The sequence below is a fragment of the Monodelphis domestica genome, chromosome 4 (assembly GCF_027887165.1).
Source record: "Monodelphis domestica isolate mMonDom1 chromosome 4, mMonDom1.pri, whole genome shotgun sequence".
In the NCBI taxonomy this organism is placed as follows: domain Eukaryota; kingdom Metazoa; phylum Chordata; class Mammalia; order Didelphimorphia; family Didelphidae; genus Monodelphis; species Monodelphis domestica.
This window is the reverse complement of record NC_077230.1, coordinates 162,128,119-162,152,704: the sequence shown is the minus strand read 5'-3', so window position 1 is coordinate 162,152,704 and position 24,586 is coordinate 162,128,119. Positions and strand designations below refer to the sequence as shown.

Sequence of the window (24,586 nt, the reverse complement as noted above, 5' to 3'; positions counted from 1 at the left end):
AAGTTTTTTCATTTGTAAAATGAAGAGATTACCCTTTTTAGCTCAAAATCTATGATTCAAATCCAAATTTCACACTCCTGTGTGAGAGTTATTGCTAAACCATATTCAGATATTCCATGGCTTATGCCTTTGAACTGGTTATACTCCATAACTGGAATGCTTGCCTTTTTCACCTTACCTAGACTATGGAAATCTACCACTTCCTTCAAGATAAAGCTCAAGAACCATTTCCCAACCTATGAAACTACTACTGCCCTTCCTCTGCAACCATCTTGTACTTACCTCAAATTTATTTTTTGTATTTTAAATATTTATTATCTATATACTTTGTACATATATATATGTGTATATATATACACACATATTAGTCTTCCATATGTATATATATATATACATATATATATATACAAAGTATATAGATAATAAATATTTAAAATATAAAATATAAAAATATGCCGTACTTCTTGTTTCCCCATTGGACTGTAAGCTCCTTCAGATTGTGAGATTGTTTTATTCTTCATGTTTTTATAGTCTTCTTATACCTTATTCCCCCCAAAATACCCTTCATTCCAGTGACACTGCCATCCTGCCTCTTCCATCGCTTTGCTCTGGGCATTTTCTCTGGCTGCCCCAATCCCATGCCTGGGATCTCTCCTCCTCAGTTCAGAAAAATTCTAAAAGAGAGACCTTTCTGGTTTCCTTTGTATCCAACTTAAAATCCTACTTTTTATAGGAAACCTTCCTAATCCCTCTTAATTACAATGTGTTTCCTCTTTGATTTATTTCTTACCTATATATAGCTTGCTTTGTAGAAATTAGTTTACATGTTCTCTCTCCCCATAAAATATAAGTTTCCTGAAAGCAAGGACCATTTTTTCTCCCTTTTTATATCCCTAGCATTTAATATGGTGCTTGGCACATAGTAGGTATTGAATAATTATTGATTGATTAATATCTCTAGAATATCACAGTGCCTGATATCAGTGTTTAATAAATGAATATTGGCTGAATAAGCATAAAGTGTGTTATCAGACAGGAATTCTTGAACTTTTACAGTAGAGACTAATTTTATTGTTTGGAAAGGACAATTATCAGGGGCTGATAAAGGGAAAGTTACTGATAGTGAGGACAGGGGGGTGGAGGTATGGATTCTGCCACCCCAGGTTCAACTGGATTAAACTTTGGGAGTAATTGATCAACTTTAATTGACTTGTTGGGAACTCTTGTGTGAATGTTCCCCTGTGACTGAGGCTTTGCTAGGGTGCATAGCAAGTAGACTTCTAACTTTGGTTGGGCACTTTGCTGAACTATTCCTTTAAGAGTGGTTGCAAATCCCTATCCCATCCTGCCTGCAGAACACAAGGCCCTTTATCTGTAGGATTCATCCAAGATGGTGTTTCAGGTTGGTGGTTGCTAAGCAGCACCACATTTGAGAGCAGTTAGACACTGGAGAATCCCCTACTTGAAAGGAAAAATAACCAGGCACTTTTCTTTAGTTTGTGACAAAGGAGGGGAGCAAGGAGAAGAGAAGGGAAGAGCTCTTTCTCTCTCCACCTTATCTCCCCTAAGATAATATTAACAAGCCCCACCATGGGCAATGGCTCCCTTTGAAAGCAATGAATCAGTATATTCAGCTGCCCACAGGAAGGCACTGAGCCCCTTGAGACCTGAAAATCACAATTTCAGTGGCCCAAACTAGTGCTTAGACCTTTCTTGTGAAGTTATCCTTTGCCCAGTTGTAATATGTGTGTTATCTCTTCCACAAGCCCTTATTAAACCTTGCCATATTTGCCATGCAAAATGGACAAGGCTTTCTGAAAAAAAAGGAAGTATATGGATTTCCAAAAGAGTTACTAGAAAAACTAATCTAATTATAAACATGTCACCGTGTAAATAGAATCCACAGAAAGCTTCTGCTCCTTACATAAGAAAAGTCTTAGCAGCTCTTTGGATTATTTCACATTTGCTACCAAATGTAAAGGTTGAAAAGCAGAAAGAATTTGTACCAAGAATGCTAAACAACTTCTGCAGCAATTCCATTCTTACTCAAAATATAACTCGTGTTTACAACACAAGAGTTTCCCAGATGGCCATGCAAATGAATGCTCAGGAATACATTACATGCCATATTATTGTTGTTTAGTATTTATTGGGCCCCCACAATGTGCAAGGTGCTGAGAAAAGTGGCAGAATGTCATCTGCTAGGCGATATGAAACATACTGCATAGGCAACCACATTGTCCCCAAAGGGTTAATAACACCAACAATGTTTGAAAGGTCTTCAAGATTCGGTAGTATCAATATGAACGTTAGGGAACATGTCCCTTGTTCATTTTCATCTAAGTTTATTTTTTCCCTCCTGGCAATAGTTTCTGATAGCATTTTGTTTTGTTGCTCTTCTTTTTCTTTTTTCTTTTTTTGTTGTTGTTGCTGCCAACCTCTGTCCATAGCTCTTTGGACACACTATCTACCAGATATAATCCCTTAAATCCATTTATCACTTCCACATCATATTCATAAAGAGTGCTATTCTGGTTATACCTATATGGTGTGATGTTTTTATTTTATTTCTTCAATTGAAGACTGAATTTTGCAATAAAAATCTCATGATCTGAGCCACAGTCAGCTCTAAGTCTTGTTTTAACTGAATGCATAGAACTCCACCTTTGAGGACAGAATATATAATCAATTTAACTTCAGTATTCACTATCTGGTGGTCAATCAAAAATAAAAAGCCAGAATTAAGCTTGCTGGGAAAAAATATCAGCAATCTAGAAATGTAAGCAATATTACTCTGATGACAGAAAGTAAAGAAGAATTAATAAACCTCTTGATGAGAACAAAAGAGGAGAGTAAGTATAAAAGCTAGCTTGGAGCTTAACACAGAAGAAATGAATAAATTTTAAAATCTAAGTTCTTAGCAACTGGTCCCACCACTTCCTGGCAAACAGAGAGAGAAGAAATGGAGGGAATGTCAAATTTTATATTCTTGGGCTCAAAGATCACTTTAGACAGTAAAATTAAAAGACACTTGCTCCTTAGAGGAAAACTATTGAAAATCTGGATAGCATACTAAAAAACAGAGACATCACCTTGCCTAAAAAAGTCAAAACTATGGTTTTTCCATAAGCAATGTTTGGTGTGAGAAATTAACCAAAGGAAAACTGAATACTGAAAAGCCAATGTTTTTGAATAGTGGTTCTGTAGACTTTTTAGGGTCTTGTGGACAGAAAGTAGAACAAATCAGTCAATTCTTAGAGAAATTAACTCAGACTATTCATTAGAAGGTAAAATACTGAAACTTCATGAAGCTTAAATACTTTAGCACATAACCAAAAGATAGGACTCTTTGGAAAAGACCTTGATGTTAGGAAAGATTGAAAGCAAAAGGAAACAGAGGCAGCAGAGAATGAAATGGATAAATAGTTTCATGAAAGTCAAAAACGTGAGCTTGGATGGACTTCAGGAAACAATGGAAGATAAAGGGCATGGTTTATGGAATCACAAAGAATGGGGCATGACTGAACTACTGAACAGCAACTACAACAATTTTTTGATATGCCTCCTATTTTCTTTCTTTGCCTTAGGACAACAGGACATAGACTTGTAACAAGTAAGACCCCAATAAAAGGGAACAAATCTTCATTGATTTAAAAGACATTTGATCATATGATAAAAGAAGAATTATGCACTTTTCATCCATTGTATGCAAAATGTTATTGAATATATATTTTTAGAACTATTATCTCTGGGAATTTGAGAGTATCTCAGACATAGTGAGAAGTAGGAAAAGTATATGTGGAAAAAGTAGATATATTCTGAGTTAACTAAAGAAGAATTTTAGCAAACCTAACTAAAATATGATATAAATGTAACAAAGTTCAAAACTTCCACAAAATATTTTTTGAATGCTTCATGTGATCTTAGGTTGCTTTGTTAACAGAGTGTAAGCTTCTGATCAGTTCTATCATGTTGGAATTGCTTCTAATATGGTTCTGGCAATAGACCAAGGCTGTTTTCCTGGGAATCGGACTATTCTAAATACATAAAGGCTCATCTCCAGTATATTTGCACTTGATAATGAATTCTTTGGCCATGACAAACCAGGAAACAAAGAAAATTACAAACAGACCCTCAGCTATAGAATGTTAGCAAAGTGATAAGAGGATGCTAAGAATCACAGTTTTTATATGAGCAAGTTAAAGTCGGTTATTGATATTCTAAATACAAGTTCTATGGACGATAAGCAAACATGCTATTATTGGAGGAATTAAATCATGGAAATCTTAGCATTCATCATAAAAGTGAAACTAGAAGGAAAGATGAATTGTAGATGTGACTTGGAAAAGGAAAGATGAACTGTAGATGTGACTTGGAGAAGGAAAGAGTTTAGTCTATAAAGTATGCAGAGTCTGTAGGAAATATTTTTGATGAGACACAATCATTTAATATTTTGATGTTCAAGATAATTATTTTTTTAAAAGTCCATCAAGAAAATATTTATAGTTTATGAATGAACAATGGTTATTTAGGAAGAATAGGTAAGGAACTTCCTTAAAGATTTCAACAGAATCCTCCAAAGTTATATGTGAGGAAGAAAAGACAGCAAAGATATGGATAAAATAAGTGACTTGCCTAGGGTCACATAACTAATAATTCTCTGAGATTGCCTTTGAACATAAACCTTCCTGACCCTAAATTCAATACTCTATGTATTATGCTACCTATCATATCTGTATGTATGTGTATATACACACATACATACATATTTATATGTATACATACACACATATAGTGACAACTAGTTGACTAGAGTGCTGAGAGTCAGGAAGACTCATCTTGCTGAGTTCAAATATGGCCTCAAATACTGTGTAACTTTGTTCAAATCACTTAACCCTGTTTGCCTCAGTTTCCTCATCTGTAAAATGAACTGGAGAAGAACATTTCAAACTATTCTAGTATCTGCTAAGAAAACCCCAAATGAGATCATGAAGAGTTGGACACAACTGAAAAGTGATTGAAAAACAATAAAATATACATACATACCTATGTGCGAATAGATACATGTTATATAGATGTTCAAATGTTTGTATACATACACACATATGTTCCATTTTGAAATGCAGAATGGTTTCCTCAATCCACATGTGTCCAAGTTCCAAATCTGCCACATATTGGCTTTGCAACCTTGGAAAATTCATTTAAATCACTCAATGCCCCTTGAAGCTTTCTAAGATTTAAGTTGGACCACAGGTGACAATCTGCATTGGTAGTGGATGGTTCCTTATCAAGAGTTTCCTCTAATAAGAAAATCCCACATCTGGTAAAAACAAAAAGGTTTTCATTTCACAGGATTGCTGTGAGGCTTAAATCAGATAATAAATGTGCTCTGTAGCTTTAAAATATGACATAAAAACCAGTTATTACTAATAAATCAATCTGGAGTCTATTACAATGCCACTCTAAATACCGAATCTCACATTTTTCTCCTTATTGGTAAACTAACAAAATTGAAGTAGACCATTTTAATTGTGAAATGTAAGGAATGTCATCTTAAAGATGATATTATATAGAAAGAATAATACACTATAAATATAAATTACTATTAGTGCTAACATATGAATTAAACCAAACAAATAGACCATGTAAGCTATAAACTGTTTTCAAAATTATTCTTAAGGGGAAATATGCTATAATTTTTTAGATCCTTCCTCTTAACAATCTTAGTAATAGCCCAAACATGATACTTAAAAGTTTATTCACTCTAAAACATGAAGAAATTTATTTTCAATGACTTGATTTACCTTAGACTAAGGAGTCTCTTCTTTGTTTTTAAACTATCCCATGCTTTCAATGCACTTCAACAGTCTGTGTATATAGTAGTCACTATATCATTATGATTTTTCATCTAGGTTTTATTTTGATTATTACTGTTAAATGATATACATTCTCCTGGTTATCAAATTCTCTAATGTATTCACTAGAGACAGGGAGGGTGTAAGATGGCCACTGTTTTGGTGACATACTGACAAGTGGTGACAGAAATAGACAATTTGCAGCAAAAACTTGCATTACATTTGCCTATGAGGCACATATTTACCCTGTAACCTAGATTTATCCAGGACATGTCTCTGCATAGGCAGACAAGATATGTGATATGGACCTCAGGTTCTTCCCATGATCCCAAACCACAACTAGGAAAAGATTAAGTGCTTAAAGAGTAGGAGAATTAAATTGGAGAAGCAAAAATGCCCATCGGTTGAGGAAACATGAAGGCAAGGTAGCCAGATGGCCTTCAGTCTCTGAGTCTCTGACTCCCTGATAATCAATTGGTCTCTCAGAAAGGCACATTGACTCTTTCAGTCATTCTTCCCTATTCATTTAATACATTAATTATGCATTAAATGCTTTCCTAGTGGCCTGCAAGATACACGGCACCTCCCTCTGGATCTAATTTGCTACTGAAGATAATGTGGTTTAGTTATAATTTTTTATGCTCCAGGATCCCTCCTGAGTCCAATGCCAATGGATCATTCTTCTGCTAGCCCAGCTGGGCTTGGCCACTGATGCTCTCTAGTGAATAGGGTGAGGCATCATTAATTTCAAAGCTTGTCTTATGGTTTAAAAGAATTTTTTAAAAGTATACTTTGCCCTGGTCAGCTCACCTCTGAAATTTTGTGTTCGATCTGCATGCCACATTTTAGGAAAGACATTGATGAGCTACCAAGAAGATTGCAATCAGGATGCACGGGGCCTCAAATTCATGCCATGTGAGGGTAGGTTAAAAGTCCTAAGGGTATGTGACCCAGAGAAGACTAAGAAAAATGTGAGATGGGCCTGCAAGATTTGTTTGTTGTGCTTGGCCCCAGAGGACAGAACTAAGAGCAAGGAAGGGAAGTTGCAAAAAAGCAAATTTAGACTTGACACAAGGAAAATCTTTCTAACAATAAGAGTTATTTGATTATGAAATGAGCTTCTCTGAAACATGGTAGGATTCTCTTCAATAAAGCCTTCAGGCAAAGGCTGGATGACCTCTTGTCAGGTATGTTGCCAGCTACATGTTGAACTAAAAAGTCCCAGGGGTCCCTTCTGACTGAAATCCTTTGATTCTGCTTTTCTTTTGTCAGGAAATCAACACACAGAAGCAAGGAAGAGACCTTTGGACATGCAAAGGTAATATAGTTGAAATAGTTGGTCTTTTGATAGGAAATCAGGCTTTTGATATTACCTAAAGGAGTCATGGGTGAAAAGTTCAGAGAAATGGGCCAGTAGAGTTAACCAATGAACTAGACAAGAGTCCAGGAAACAAGAATTTAGCAGGACTGGGATGGGTTCTGAGGAGCTCACAAATATACATGAGACACTTTGCTTATAATTCACTACTTCCTTTCATCTATTTGTAAAACTAATTCCCACACAGAGCTGCCTTTAGCATGAGCATCAACAGATACTGGAAAATCTCAACCAAAAGATCAAGTTGGTTTACAATGAAGCAATTGTATACAAGGGATAGGGAACCTGAAATTGCATTCATGTGGGGGGGGGGGGGGGCGGTCTGCCTTCCTCAGTTTATTCAAGGAAATCACTATATAACTTGGTAGAAAAATTCTTGATTGTTTTTTACTGTTGCTAAGTGGAACAACAACTTCAAAAATGATATTCTTTTTAAAAAAATATTTAGTCTATTTTTCCATGGTTATATGATTCACGATTTTCCCCACTCTTTTCTCTCCCCACTCCTGGTGCGGATAAACAATTGCACTGGGTCATACATGCATCATTGTTCAAAACCTATTTCCACGTTATTCATATTTGCAATAGAGTGCTTTTTTAATGCCAAAAGTCCAATCATATCCCCATCGAATCATGTGACTGATCATATGCTTTTCTTCTGTGTTTCTGCTCCCACAGTTCTTTCTCTAGATGTGGATAGTGTTCCTTCCCATAAGTTCCTCTGAATTGTCCTGGATCATTGCATTGCTGCTGGTAGAAAAGTTTATTACATTACATTGTACCATAATACCATAATGTATCAGTCTCTGTGTACAATGTTCTGCTGGTTCTATTCCTTTCCCTCTGCATCAATCCCTGAAGGTCTTTCTAGTTCACATGGAATTCCTCCAGTTTATTATTCCTTTCAGCATAGTAGTATTCCATTACCAACAGATACCATAATTTGTTCAGTCACCCCCACTAGAAGGGCATTCCCTCATTTTCCAATTTTTTGCCACCACAAAGCACGAGGCTATAAATATTTCTGTACAAGTCTTTTTTTCCCCCTTATTACCTCTGTGGGCTACAAACCCATCAGTGGTATGGCTGGGTCAAAAAACAGACATTCTTTTAAAGCCCTAATTCCAAATTGCCCTCCAGAATGTTTGGACCAATTCACAACTCCACCAGCAATGCATTAGTTTTCCAGTTTTGACATATTCCCTCTAACATTTATCACTTTCCTTTGCTGCTATATTGGCCAGTTTGCTAGGTTTGAGTTGGTACCTCAGAGTTGTTTTGATTGGCATTTCTCCAGTAAGGAGGGATTTAGAACACTTTTTATGTGCTTATTGATAGTTTTTTTTTTTTTATCTGAGAACTGCCTATTCATATCCCTTGATCATTTGTCGATTGGGGGATGGCTTAATTATTTTGTAAATTTGACTTAGTTCCTTTTATTTTTGAGAAACTAAACCTTTGTCAGAGAGAAAAACCATATTATTTTAAGAAATGATTTATTTTAATAGAAATCACAACTGTAAAATCCTTAAAAGTTGGAGATATTTTTAAAAGAATAAACTTAATGAATCAAAAATTTATCCTTCATCTATATTCTTCTCTAGCACATATAAGCCATAATCAGTCAAGCATTGTTTATTTATCTTTCTTTTGACATATCATTTATATATACAACTTCCTTCTTATTCCCAATGCTTTTTCACTATAACACCTTTATTCCAACCACAACCTATTTCATGGCCCCCTTGCCTACTCTTTCTTTCCTGTCACCTTAACTCATCATGTCTATGTCTTCCAGTGTCAAAGATTACTCTTTCCTAAAAACAAACCAACCTCCCCCAAAAAACCCCAACCCCCCCAAATTAAAAAAAAGATTTTTTTACATTATTGTGCCTCTGCTCACAATTTGTAGTTCTCTCCTACTTCCAATGGGATCAAGTTTTAATTTCTCTCCTTGATTTTCAATGCCTCCTCTAGAATGGCCTCACCTTGCCCTAACCATACTTTCTCTTACTCTAATCCTTAATGTTCTGATCTACATAAGCTGTCTTCCTTATCATCCCATGAATATACTCTGCTCATTCTTGCTTCCATGTTTTGTCTTTTATTCCTGTCATTTGGAACAACCTATCCTCCTTTTCACTTAGTCAAATATTATTTCCTATTATTCATTTCAACTTCTCTTGCCTCCATGGAGTCTTTCTTAAATAATAAAGCTCTTGCCAATCTTCCTTTTTAACATTTATTTGCTACATAATTCAGCCCTAACTATATGCTACAAAGATGCATGTAAATGAAAGAGCATTATCCTACATGAAAAAAATGTATAGGCAGGATTTAGAAAAAAATGGTAAAATTTGTATAAACCGATACTGAATGAAGAAAGCAGAACTTGTAAAATAATAGTGAACATACAATGGACATTGAAGTGAAAATGTGTCCTAATTATTGTAATTATAAAGAACAATTTGCCCTTGAAGGAGATAAGAAGAAATATGTCTACCTTTCTCCTCTTTTCTTGTTGAGATGGAGGACTCTAAGTTTATAGCCTGGAATATGTTTAAAATACAACTGCTTTGGGGGCAGCTGGGTAGCACAGTGGATTGAGAACCAGTCCTAGAGATGGGAGGTCCTAGGTTCAAATCTGACTTCAGCCACTTCCCAGCTGTGTGACCCTGGGCAAGTCACTTGACCCCCATTGCCTAGCCCTTACCACTCTTCTGCCTTGGAGCCAATACACAGTATTGACTCCAAGATGGAAGGTAAGGGTTTAAAAAAAAATACAACTGCTTTATTGGTTGGTTTTTCCTAACTGTTTTTCTTTGTGGTAAAGGAAGGCTCACTAGGTGTATGGGATGTGGCATATTCAGAAAGGATTTTGATATAAAAACAAAAGCTACAATAAAAAGTTATTTTTCAATTACAAAAAAGATAAAGTCCTGGTCTTGTTAACTTAGCATCAAATTTTGGCTTTGACGGTTGTTTTAAGATTGTAGGCAGGTATTCAATATTTCTGAGTTTCAGATATATGGTCTATGACATGGGGATAAAAATATATATGTTTAATGGGGTTATTATTTAAATGTAAGCTTTTTATGATGACATCATATAGTGTCCTAATATGTCTCATATGCTTCAGTTTTATTTCCCTGACTTCTCACATAATTCTGTATCCCTCACAAGATCTATTCATTGCTCCTGAGCACATGGTAAAACCTCAATAAATACTTGTGGATTTTTTAAATTAAAAAAAAATTTAAAGCCACTGCAAAAAGTGCCTTCCCTGTTCAAAGCACTACATTAGACCTAACTAGAAAAACAAAATTTCTATGAGAAAATATTTCTGCCTCCATGAAGCTTATCATTTAATTAAGGAATAACTGCTTAGTAGAAACCATCAGACTATAATCCAAGGAAATGAATTGGGTGTTTCCTGAGATATGCAAGGGGATACTGATGTCAGCTATTTTAGAGTTAACTAGGGCTAGGTGACTGGAGTTTGGCTCCAGGGTTCCAAAATTTAAAAGACACTAATAGCATATACACTTACTCAGCAACATAGAAATAACTGAGCTAATAATAGCTAGTTAACAAGATTAGTTAAAATAGAAAGCTAGAATATGTTGTGCTTTCTTTTTTATAATTTTCTATAATCAAAGTGGACTTGGATTTCCTCTTCCTTTATCAAAGGTATTTTAAATCCTTCTCTCCTCCAATTCCAATAAAACTTCCCCAGGAGTAGCTTCCTAGTGTCTTAGAGGTCTCTTACATCTTGCCACAGTGAGTATTGCACTTTATCCTGTAATCTTTACTCAATTTCCCCCAGTGACAAAATTTCTAATTATGATACCAGCTGGTCCTCTGCTTCTGTAGTTATGAAAGAGAATTTTCTTATGGTCTGACAAAAGAATTTGCTGGGGAATGTAGGGGATTCAAGAATGAAGTTATCAATGCAATTATTTAAAAATTATCAGGACTATATTTGATTTCCCTCCATATCTTTGAGCCTTTGGAACATGGAAGCAGGGCTAATAACCATGGTTCTCAGGTCTATATCTTTCACTTTCTAAGGAGGTATATTGAGGGATTAAGTAATTCTCGTGCTATTCTGTAATCAGTACAAAGTCTATTATCAATCTGTAAATGTTTATTAATTGCCTACTATGTGCCAAGAACTACACTAAGTACTAGATCAAAGAAATTGGTCATACTCACCATGAAACATGTTTAACAAGTCTTCCTTGGCAGTCATGGCAATAGTCTTTATAATGGAAAGAGCGCCAAACTTGGCAACTGAAGACATGATCGTACCTGTGTAATCTTAGACAATTTATTGAACCATTTTGGAATTCAATTTCCCCATCTTTAAAGGCAAAATGTTGTATTAAATGGACAGTAAATTTCCTTTCAACTCTGAATCTATGATTATGTGATTCCTTTCCATCTAGTAGAAAGCTTGAAGAAAATAAAGTAATCAGGAGGGTTTGCTCCTTTACGTAGACAAGGCAGGATACACTTCTAATGCCAGTCTCCTGCAAGGAACAAGAGTAAAGTCAGGTTTTGATTTCCTAACCATTTGATTTCCCAACCATTGTTCTAATAGCCAAATCAGAGGTCTCTTTCAGAACCTGACTTTCTGCTTCATGTAAAGAACATAATTGCAGTGAAGACACATTAAAAGGGGGAAAGAAATAGTTATTTCACTGAGCCTTGTAAAACAGGTGGGAAGACTGTGATAACCGTGTACTCCACCCACGAACATGGCACAAATAGGAACTTTCGCTTACTGCTCAAGACTATAAATAGAAGTTGGTGGTCACATTACTGTATGAATAAATGAATTAGTCAATCAATCAATGACAAAACATACTCTATAATCAAAAGATTTTTCATGTTAAGATTAATTTAGTGTAATACAAGCCTAAATATTACATAAGCTCCTTTGACATTGAATTATTCTGCTTAAAGACAGAAAGTGCATTTTTCAACCACAGAAAGGCAGGCAGAAAACACTGCTGGCAAATTCTCAGCCTCATTTTCCATACTCTAGGCAACTACAAATAAGAAAGCATTGATGATCAGAATGTAGTCTTCAGAAATAAGGATTACAAATTTAAATCTGGAGGGAACCTAAGACGGCATCTAATGCATACACACACACACACACACACACACACACACACACAGCTACATTTTACAGATGAAGAAACTAAGGACCAGAGAGTGAACTGATTTGCCCAATGTCAAAAAAAGAATAGCAATCAAGAGCTCCAGATGCATCATTATTTCCCCTGTATTCTCATAATCTTGTGGAAAAGACATCTATGGAACATGGGAGCATCTTAGTGGTGAGCAGAAAGGCATACCAGATAGAGAATTAGCCTTGAAGTCAGAATGGATCTGCATTCAAGTTCTGACTCTTCCAGCTAGTGTCTATATAAAGTCTGGCAGGTTTTACTTTTTCTATCTGAAAATTCCTATCCTCATTGATGTAGGGAGTTCCCTCCCTAGGAATTTTCTGTATAAATTGAATCAAAAGTCCAATCTAGGCAGAGATTTATCTCTAAGGGATCACATTTAATTATCATTTTGTTTTCAAGACATTACTACTAAATATTCTATTAATCAATCAGTCAACCAACAAATTTACTAAGTAACTAAAATGTACTAGGCACTATACTAGATGCTGGGGGTACAAGTACCAAGAATGAAACAATCTCCTGGGGGCAGTAATAATGGAACCATCCACCAAAGGGAAATCCACAGATTTAAAAGCCAGTGTGTTATGTCCACTTTTTATTTTTTAATTAATTTATTTAGTCAATTTAGAACATTATTCCTTGGTTACAAAAATCATATTCTATCCCTCCCTCCCCTCACCCCACCCTTCCCGTAGTCAACACACAATTTCCACTGGGTATTACATGTGTCCTTGATCAGAACCCATTTCCATGTTGTTGGTGTTTGCACTTGGATGATCATTTAGAGTCTCCATCCCCAGCCTATGCCCACTTTTTAGCAGGAGTTGCTGAGCCAGATTCACCCATTATTCAATGTGAAATTCTCTCAGCCTTTGAGAGACCAAGATGAGATGTCAAATTAAAGAGTAAGTAAGAACAGTAAGAGTGGCTGGGGAGGAGGAAAGCCAACATGGAACCCTGTAACTAGTGTTTTAGCACAAGCTGAAATAGTGTTATACAGGAAAGACTCTTTAAATTTGCATTTATGTTTAGTATTGATTCCTTTAAAATACCTGGCATGGGCCATTACTAATATCAATCTAGTTAACAACTTAGGATGGCCATGGAGTTATATCAGACAGGTTTGATCTCATAGAGCACCAGCTAAACATTCTGTGCCTCAACTATTCTTATGCCTTAAAAAATCTATCACTTAAAGTCCATTTTGCAGATCTATAAATATCTATCTATATCTATATATATATAGATAAATCTATAATAATAAACACAATAATAATAATGATGATGATGATGATAGCTAACATTTATATAGTGCCTAGTATGTGCCAAGCACTGTGCTAAGTGCTTTACAATTATTATCTCACTTCATCCTCCCAATCTTGAGAGGTTAGTTCTATTATCCCCATTTTTGCAAATGAGAAAACTGAGGCAAATAGGGGTTGTGACTTGCCCAGGATTACAAAGTTAAGAGTATAAGTCCAGTTTTGAACTCAGGTTTTCCTGGCTCCAGGACCAAATCTCCATCTACTGGAACAGAACTAATAGCCATTGAGTATAATTTAGTTACATACTTTAGAGAGAATAATTTTGTTGTTTTAGATCTCGACAAATGCTTCCAACTCTATCATATGCCATGTGAAGTTTTGTTTTCTCTGATGCTAAAACTTTCTTAACTATAATGACTCTTCACAAAAGCTCCAAGACAGACCTTTGGGAAGGGAAAGATTTTAAAACCAAGCAAGACTTAGAAAGAGTCACAAAATGTAAAATAAATTATTTTGACTACATCAAATTAAAAAATTTTTGTACAAACAAAACCAATGTAACTAAAATCAGAAGGGTAGCAACAAATTGGGAAACAATCTTCATAAAAACCTCTGACAAAGGTTTAATTACTCAAATTTAAAAGAGCTAAATCAATTGTACAAAAAATCAAGCCATTCTCCAATTGATAAATGGGCAAGGGACATGAACAGGCAGTTCTCAGCCAAAGAAATCAAAACTATTAATAAGCACATGAAAAAGTGCTCTACATCTCTTATAATCAGAGAGATGCAAATCAAAACAACTCTGAGGTACCACCTCACACCTAGAATATTGGCTAACATGACAGCAAAGGAAAGTAATGAATGCTGGAGGGTGTGTGGCAAAGTAGGGACATTAATGCATTGCTGGTGGAGTTGTGAATTGATCCAACCATTCTGGAGGGCAATTTGGAACTATGCCTAAAGGGTGATAAAAGACTGTCTGCCCTTTGATCCAGCCATAGCACTGCTGGGTTTATACCCCAAAGGGATAATAAGGAAAAAGACTTGTACAAGAATATTCATAGCTGCGCTCTTTGTGGTGGCCAAAAATTGGAAAACGAGGGGATGCCCTTCAATTGGGGAATGGCTGAACAAATTGTGGCATATGTTGATGATGGAATACTATTGTGCTAAAAGGAATAATAAAGTGGAGGAATTCCATGGAGACTGGAACAACCTCCAGGAAGTGATGCAGAGTGAAAGGAGCAGAACCAGGAAATCATTATACACAGAGACTGATACACTGTGGTACAATCGAAGGTGATGGACTTCTCCATTGGTGGCAATGCAATGTCCCTGAACAATCTGCAGGGATCTAAAAAACACTATCCACAAGCAGAGGATAAACTGTGGGAGTAAAAACACCGATGAAAAGCAACTGCTTGACTACAGGGGTGGAGGGGATATGACTGAGGAGAGACTCTGAATGAACACTCTAATGCAAATACCAACAACATGGAAATGGGTTTGAATCAAGAACACATGTGATACCCAGTGGAATTGTGCCTGGGCTATGGGAGAGGTGGTGGGAGGGTGGGGAGGGAAGAAAAGAAAATGATCTTTGTTTCCAATGAATAATGTTTGGAAATGACCAAATAAAAATTAAAAAACAAAACAAAACAAAACAAAAGCTTCAAGAAAGCTTAGATTTGGAAAACATGGACTGTACGTGCAACAAAGAAGGTCTTTCCTTGGATCTCATTCCCACCTGCACGTAGGACAGTGAACAAAGAAGTATTATTCTTGTCTTAAGTTATTTGAGCAAAATAATATATCTTGGTGGTTGCCCTTCATAATCAAAGAGGACCATCTGACTTACTTAAATCCAACCATATAGCTATGCTTATAGTGAAAAATTGAAAGTTTCTTCTAGATTAATGTACACAAGTCAGCCTTTTAAGACATTTATTTGCAGCCTAATAACAGTTTCGAAGAAAATAATCCAAAAACCTCACCATTTTCATTCTACCTGGGAGTCTTTCTAATGGTAACTGGACTGAAATTCCTTATGATCTCTCTCTGACCTTTTTCAATAAGTGTGCATCCAAAAAAGGTCCATATCAGCATGAAACCATTTCTCCCTCTCCAATGACCTCAGTTTGTAAGCACTGTGTAGAATTACAGAATGCTATTACTAGAAGAGCTCTTAAGAATATAAAATTCAACCATTTTATTTTACAGATAAGGATATTAAGGTTCAGAGGGGGTTTCTTGACTTGCTCAAAGTCAGAGAGAGTTAGCGACAAACCTGGTACTAAAATCCATATTATGTCATATAATCAAACATGACACCTGCCTAATTATAATGCTAATATTAATGGGTAGCAAGTATTTAAGTTAATATAAGAGATAGATTACATGCTATGTATATGTAATATATAGATATAAAAAGGTATCAATATCTATAGATGATATGATTCCCTCTCACTCCAAAGCATACAGTGGTTGGACCAAATTCAAGAAATATTAAGATTCTTTTATAATTGATTCCTACTTATTCTTTATTATATATTCTACACATACTTACATAAGAGTAGTATGGTTTACCAGGGGACCCCTAATCAATTAACCCTCAATACACTTCATGAAATTGAGATTTTAATAGGAATTTAAATAGTCTCTTTGGAGTTTATAGGATATTGCATTTTGAGTAGTCCATTTACATATGAAAGGATCAGGAAAGAGCAGAGAATTAGCAGAGAAAATGGATTTGCCCCTGTATTACCAGAGTTCCGATGAGGAAGACTGAATTTTTTAATGAAGGTACTAAAAGACCAACTACACCATGTTTAGTCCATCTAGAAGAGGTTCAGTTATGGAAGAAGAATTCAGTTTGGAGAATGATCTCAGATCTTGAGGACTCTCTCACAGTTCTTATAGAGTGTAACAAGAGGAGGATTTAGGTTCCTCTCCTTCCAAACTCTCAATTCCATGTACAATGTCATCTTTCAACAGAACACATGGCTATAGGAGACATGTGCTTGCATCTCATCAGTAAGATGGAAAAGAGTTTGACATCTCATGTTGATATTGAAGGTTGGTGGATGGCAGGTCTCAGAGACTCTGAGGTCCCAGACTTGAGAGACTTACTGTTAGTTCCAGGGTTCCATCTTTCTGAAGGAGCCTACCAATACCTAAGCCAAAGATTTCAATCAAGCCAGAAACTAGAGACAGTGGAAATTGCTTCCAACCAACAGGTCAATTTGCACTACAGAAAGCAAGCCTAATAAGATATTCTTCTAGCCAAAACATTTCACCTAGTGAGGACTAGTTGAGTTTAAGGAAATTACCATCTGATATAGAAATATATATGTATAAATGTATATATGTATATAATTATCAAATAATTTAATTTGTTTCTCTTCGTATATGTATGCCTTAGTTATCAGATGTTCTCTCTCTATTTCTCTCTGTGTTCTTGATCTCTGTGTGTGCTCTCAATGCCAATGTTGAGTGGGTTTGTAGAATAGACTATAGCAGATTTTGGGGAGGGATGTTTTATTTCTTACTATGCTATTTCAATAAATGCCTTTGCTTTGAGCTAATGTAATCCATTGATTATTTCAAGGAAGGTAGACACATTGATAGGGGTTCATGAAGTATTGATTTAGGAGAGTGGACCATAAAGTATCTTGAACCAAAGATAGTTATCTAATGTGGGAACCAATGTATAAGCACAAGTTGGAGGGGTACCTCAAAGAGGCATACTTGCATAATCTGTGTGCATGTGTGTAATTAAAGCAATGGACATCTCTAGAAAAGCAATAGGTAGGTTATATATTTTTGAGAAGTCAAATCCATTTGCTCTAGGTTAAGAGTATGAAGGTAAATGTTAACAACTGAGTCAAAAAAAATTATACCCAAAATACTTTTAAGTTTAAATTGATGTTATTAACATTTTTCTCGATTACTTTGTAAGTCTAGACCATCATCAAAACAATAAATCAAGCCCTGATTTGTAGCATTTTCTAAATATTCAGACTAAAATTTTAACAATGAACTCTCCAAAGCTGATTGCAGCCAGCCACAGCCTATCACTGCTAGGGACTCTCTCAAATGAACAGGCTACTTTGCTTTTAGTCTGCTTTCAGCTTGTGAATCTGATGTATTTGGATATAAATGATTCTGATGCTCAGATGGATCATTTAAAATTTGCCTAATAGCAAAATCAAAGATTCCAGAGACACTTTTTCACCAGGGCAAAATGAAAAGCTAATACATAAAGAACTTTGTATACTCTATTGGTACAAGCTAAGGATAAAGAAAGAGAACAAGCATGTTATTTTAATAATAGGACCAATATGATTTTCCCTTTTTATTTCAGTCCTTTAATGTTATATAGAACATGACTTTTTCATTTTCTTAGATTTTATTTTAGGTTAATTGGTTGTTAATAAGTTAATAATTGTGTCTGTCTCTGCTCCATTTGATTCCGGGTTAGAAATTATTTTTCATTTTTTTAATAGGAATAAGAACAAGGTTTGTTATCTCTGTAGATTTTAATGTGATGATTATGCTATTATTATTGCTAAGAGAGTTTAGCATGTGCACATATACCTATATGTATATCTGTACATAGATATGCACATGCATATAAATGTGTTTATATATTTATGCACATGTAGCAGCTAATTGGTATGAGGATAGAGTGTTGAACTTGGAATCACGTTGACCTTAGTTCAAATCTTGTTTTAGATACTTTCTACCTGTGTAACCATAGACAAGTCCCTTAAGTTTAATGACTCAGCCTTAGTTTAATGGTGAATAAAATGGGGATAATAAAAGCACTAGCCTCATGTGGTAGTTATAAGATTCAAATAAAAAAAGTGTTTTCAAAACTCTTTGTGAACCCTAAACTTCTATAAAGTTGAACTATGTGCATATTTACATAATTATTCATATAGTCATATATGTGTATGAATGAACAAATAAATGTATGTATATTTGGAAACATATTTATATATCTACATAAATATATATATTTAATATCCAAAAGTGAGGAAATGATAAGAGGAACTGCGTTTTGGAGCTTAATCCTGAACTATAAAGGGAAAAGGCTACCAATTCAGAATTGCTAGAACCCTGGGAGGGAAGGATGATGCCATATTGTAGTTCATAGTGAAGAAAGAGGGGAAAGCCATGTGTACTGGTATATACCCTAGATTTGGGGAGAGTGGATTTCACATGATTCAAGCAAGTAGAATCCCACAATCTAAAACTACATGGGTAATTTGGCTCATGAGGAATTGTGTGCTATCAAGAAAGAAAAATGTAGATGGAATTACCAAATGTTTGAGCTAAGAGTGAGGTGAGTGTGGATGGGAGGGGTCTTCATGAAATAGTGATTCAGGCCCCAGAGAAGAGGTATGTGCAGGTGAGTGGGCCTGCCTCTGTTAAAGAAGGAGGTGGTACAGTCCAAAGAGTTGAGCTACAAGTCAAAAAAGGGTGTTGGTCTAAGAGAGAAGGACAAATTTACCCAAAGATTCTTCCTCCAAATTGGATTTTTTAAAGGTATTTATGAAAGATGGAATTATGGTCAGATACCTGTGAATAAGTTTTTTAAACTATGATTATAATGTTAGAATAGTGTCAGAATCACTAAAGCTTAGAATGAACAGAAGCTATAGATAAACACTCTTGAAAACAGTGCTGTGATACTTCTTATTTCAAACAACCAATCATCGAGTACTTCTAAGGAGCTCCTATGTATCAATCACTGTATAAAGTACTGAAGATATAAAGACAGAATGAAATAATCCTTGCTCTCAAGGAATTTGCATCCTATCATGGAATCAATTAAGTAATTATGAAGAGAATAAATACAATATATAGCTATGGGATGGGCAATTAGAAGAGTCTTCTTGTAGAAATCTTCATGCACTTAAACTTTGTCTTGCAAGAAAAGAAGTGAGGAATTCAATGAGGCAGAGAAAAGAAGGGATCAAATTATAGGCATCTTAGGTAGCCTGTATAAAAGAGCTAGACTGGAAAATGAGATAGTGAAGGAAACTGGAGAAAAGAAGAGCCTATAGTAAGAGTGGGGACAACTAGCAGAGAAAAGTAGTATTGAGAAATATTTTTGTTCTCTACCCCTTTCCATCTCTGAAACTATAAATAAAACAATATTGCCATTACTGCCATTGCAACTAGAAATGCTGCAATAAATTCCCTTGTGGCTCCATTTATCATCTTTGTGACATTTCAATTAAGAAATAAACTTCCTCCATAGCCATTTATATCCTACATATGTTGGCTGGCCCATTAGAAATAATCTTCTTGAGGGCAAGTACTTTTTCATGTTTGTATTTCTAACCTAAGACCTTAGCACAGTGCTTGGTGTATAGAAAGCACTAAATTTCATTAGTTATTCAAATGATCTCTTCATTCATTGATAGAACACCAGAAGAATCATCTTAGAAAGATCAGAGAATCCTCTGTGGAAACAAGAGGCTTGATGGTCAAACTATGGAACTATAAAAAGCAAAAAAGGAAAAGAGAAGGCAAAGAGAAATACCTGCCCTGTATGTCCTTTGTTCAAAAAGGAGTAGTGGACCAATGTAGACTTGTAGGAAAGTCTGCTTCATTCTTGGGACTCTAAGTGACTCTGGGGGCTTACATACTTGGAAACAATAGTTATTCATTCTAGAATTTCTATTTTTTTCTATCTTGAATAAAACTTTAATCTATAATTTGGTGAACTTCATTAATGAAGTAGAGAATTAATCTTAATATGAAAGTATCCCAAAAGTCTTGGTGCAATTTTCAGATACCAAGACTTAAATTTACTTAAACTAAGTTTAAATGTGCACTGAGGCTTTGGGGATACAGGTAGCAGGTAGAATGCATGATTTTCCACATTTTGGGGTCTATGAGTCAGAGAGTGATAACATTTCATAATTGTTTATCCTTAATATCACAAGTAAATCCTGACCCAAGGGATATGCTTAGGATAAAAGTAATGTGCTTTTTATGTAATGTTGGGCCCAAGAAGATTAAAGAAGAAACCACACAGCATAATATAGTGAAAGGGACTCTGACTTTAAATAAAAAGGATCTAGGTTCTCCCTATGTAATAATGAATTGATTTTCTTCTCTCTCTAGGTCTCAGCTTCCTGGAGAAATTGGACTTCAAAAGTTCTTCCCCTTATAAATCTTGCAATCCCACCTAAGGATAGGAACACAACAGAACAACTCATGTTGACATTGCTTCCATTTCTCTACCAAAAGAAACAATCTGTTAACTCTGAAGAGTAAAACAAAACAAAACAAAAAAAGGATAATAAGCAAGCTGATGCCTGAGGTAAGTGAGAAGGTAGCAAGAGAGCAATTTACTGTCATCGATGAAATCAAATCACATGCCAAATGAATTACTCTCCAGGATATCTAAAAGAAACCTAATGACTTCAAATTCCAAACCACCATGAGTTTAATTGGTGAATGTGAATGAAAAAATGTGTAGAAGTCCTCAAGGGCTAGAGATAAACAAATATTCTTTTTCCTTTCCAAAAAAAAAGAGGATGAGTTTTTCAAAGTATAACTTTAATTATGCCAAAGAACAAAAGTATAAAATAGTGTTCTCTGTTCATTTTGAGTATGCCTTCTTAAAAATTTATCAAATGATAATATTGTTATAGTATTTATATAATGTTTTACAGTTTGCTAAGGACTTTAAATGATATTTATTGATCTTTACATCCCTGCAGGTAGGTGATATTATTATTATCCCTATTTTACAGCTGAGGACACTGTGGCAGACACAGGTTAAGTTATCACATAGGTTCACACAGCAATAAGTGTCTAACATGGCTTTGAACTTTGATCTTCCTGATTCGAAGTCAAGTTAGAAGGTGCCATAGTGATCATTCAATTCAACGTCCTCATTTTTACAAATGTGGAAGCTGAAGTCCATAGAGGAGAAAAAATTTGCCTAAGGTCACACAGATTGTAATGACTCCAAGTTCATCATTCTTTCTACTGTATAATACTAAATCAGCATTTATTCAGTAAAACTGGAACTTGATAGTATAGTTTCAATTGGGGGGGGCAACATTCCTTTATAACTAGGGCAAGGGCATGCTTTAGATGGAGAATACCTAGATCTTAGTGAAGAGCAAAGGAATTTTTCATGTCATTTTTATAGAAAAATATACATGATCCAGGACAACTCCAAAGGACTCATTACAAAAAAAGGATATCCACTGCCATAAAGGAACAGATGGAGTCCAAAAGCAGACTGAAACATACCATTCTTCACTTTATTTCCTCTTTGAATTTTTCTCTGTTGTAAGCAATATGCATCTTGTTTCACAACATGACAAATATAGAATATGTATTATATGATAATATATGTACAACCTATATCATATTACCTGCTTTCTTGGAGGGTGAGAGTGGGAGGGTGAGAATATAAATTATAAAATGTCAGAAACAAATATTAAAAATTGTATCAATGTGTAATCTGGAAAATGTAAAAAAAATTGAATTTTTAAAAAGGAAAAAATATACGGAGACATCATCTAGGTCATGGGAGAGTTAGAATTTGGAGCAGATAAAAGACAGAATCTAAACAGCAATAGCTAATGAGAGCAGTGACAATTTGAAAGGATATCACGAATTTCAGAGGGCCATATCTTTCATTTTATTCTGTTCATTATTTTTTTATCAATGATTTAGAGGAAGATATACATTTACCCAATCTAGACAGGATAACTAACACTTTGGATAAACAATAGTCAGAATGATGAAAGAGCTCAATAGACTACTATTTGACAAGAAAAATATTAATTATTATTAATGCATTAATTATTAAAACATACTAATATGATTATTATGGACTAAAAGAACCCAATTGCACAAGTCTAAGATAGAGGATACAGCAGGTCTTGGGGAAGACAGGAGAGGAACAGAGAGAAGAGAAGTTTTAGTGCACTAAAAGATGAATATAAGTTAATTTAAGGTTGTGGCAACCAAAAACAAAAACAGACAAACTGTGATCTTAGGCTGAATGAACAAAGATACAACATCCAGAACAGGAGACAATCCCTACATTGAAATTATTCTTTTCCATATGCTGCATTTACAGATGTAAATAAATTGGTATTTATCAATAACAGAGCAACCAAGATTTTCAGGGTCCAGGAAAGATAAATCAGGGGTCAAAGGCATATGACAACTGCCTTTAAGTATTTGAAGAAACCCCACTCCTGCAAAAGTAGCTAGCTTTTCTGTTTGACCTCAGAGAATGGGTGGAAGCTTCCAAGAGGAAGATTTTAGTTCAATGTGAAGAATAAATGACTTATAAATAATAGAGTTGTCCAGAAATGGAAAGGGCTGCTTTAAGTGGTAACATGTTCTTTGCAGGGGTGTTGTGAGGCTCAAAGGAACTTAGTGACTCTTAAAATTAATAGTAGTAGTAGTAGTAGTAGTAGTAGTAGTAGTAGTAGTAGTAGTAGTAGTAGTAGTGGTGGTGGTGGTGGTGGTGGTGGTGGTAGTAGTATGCCTCTAATTACCAGGATCCTGGTATTCTGGTGACATCATTCTCTGAGCCTTCTACTACACTTTCCAAATCAGGAGATGTTTCTAGAGCAACACAGGCATATGCAGATAAATTTTAAATTATTGGACGAGGGGGGTTGGGAAATGAACCCTAGACACTTTTAAGTTTAACCTGCATGGGTAACACTTTTTAAGCTGAGACAATAAATAAAACAATAAATCAAACCCTCATTTGTAGGGATTTCACATTTCTTTAGTATAAATTGTTGTTATAAAAATAAATTTGAAAACTGCTCTGTAAAGTGGATTAGAGCTGGCTCCAGCACATCTCTGGTTTCTTATGGCTATAGGTCTTCAAGTGGTGTGTGGTTATGTCTGGTCACTCCTCAGGACTGTTATAAAAGGGATGCCTACTCAGATTATACCCTATAGCCTCTGAGGTGCCTTTGAATGCTTAAGTTTCTATGCTTCTGAGGCACACAGTAGATAAGAAACTTGCTCGGTGTCCCACAAAACCTGGACAAAAACTTGAGTATTTGGGTTCCTTATTCTCGGGCCAACATTCTTTCCATTCTACCTGTGGGTTCCAGCATTTCCCATCTAATTTATTTACATTAAGTGATTCTATTGAAAATTCACGTCTATTAAAGGATAGTAACAAAACTTCTCTTCAATAAATATAGCTAACTGTGGACTTCCAACTTACCTGTATTTTCCTTTTTAACTTGTTTCCTCTTTTTAGCTTCTGACCTCCGATGTCTGACAGACCATCTATTTTGTATTATAAATTCTACAGTCATGATCAAGACCCTGAGATGTCAACAAATATTAATAGTTATACTGGAAACATTTTTCTTGGTCCAGTGGCAGTCTCGTCAGACTATAACATGGAATAAGCTTACCACTAAATATATCCTATGTGTCCAGTTTAGGGCTAAGAAAGAAGGTACTAGTTATTTACTTGGATGCTCACAGGTTGCTGAAAATGAAAAGATTGTGGTAAAATCAGTGATGGACTAATTTATTTGAGAGGAAGTGTGGTATGGTGGCTAGCAATCAAGGAGAACTGGATTAAGATCCTTTTACTAATCAGGATTTCTTAATCCTTTTTTGCATCATGGACCCCTAATGAAGTATAGTGGAATCTATGTATCCCTTCTTAATATTTTAATGCATAAAATAAAATATATAAGATTACAAAGGAAACCCATTACGTTGAAATACCAAAAATTGAAATTACCAAAAACTAAAAAAAGAAATTAAGTTCATGGACTTCCAGGTTAAGAACTTCATCAATCACTTATACTTGGCAGAAGTGAGATTGATGGGTTTGGGCAATTACTTTAAGCA

General features: G+C 35.2%; 1 long non-coding RNA gene across 2 annotated transcripts in view; it reads left to right on the top strand.

Annotated features, from left to right (window-relative positions):
• The first annotated feature begins 7,125 nt into the window (after positions 1 to 7,125).
• LOC103101905 (uncharacterized) overlaps positions 7,126 to 24,586 on the top strand; it is a 71,088-nt gene continuing 53,627 nt past the window's right edge. For both annotated transcript variants that reach the window (XR_008911208.1, XR_467524.2), the window contains exons 1-2: positions 7,126 to 7,173; positions 20,843 to 21,041. This is a non-coding gene — a long non-coding RNA (uncharacterized LOC103101905). The remainder of the gene's footprint in view (positions 7,174 to 20,842; positions 21,042 to 24,586) is intronic.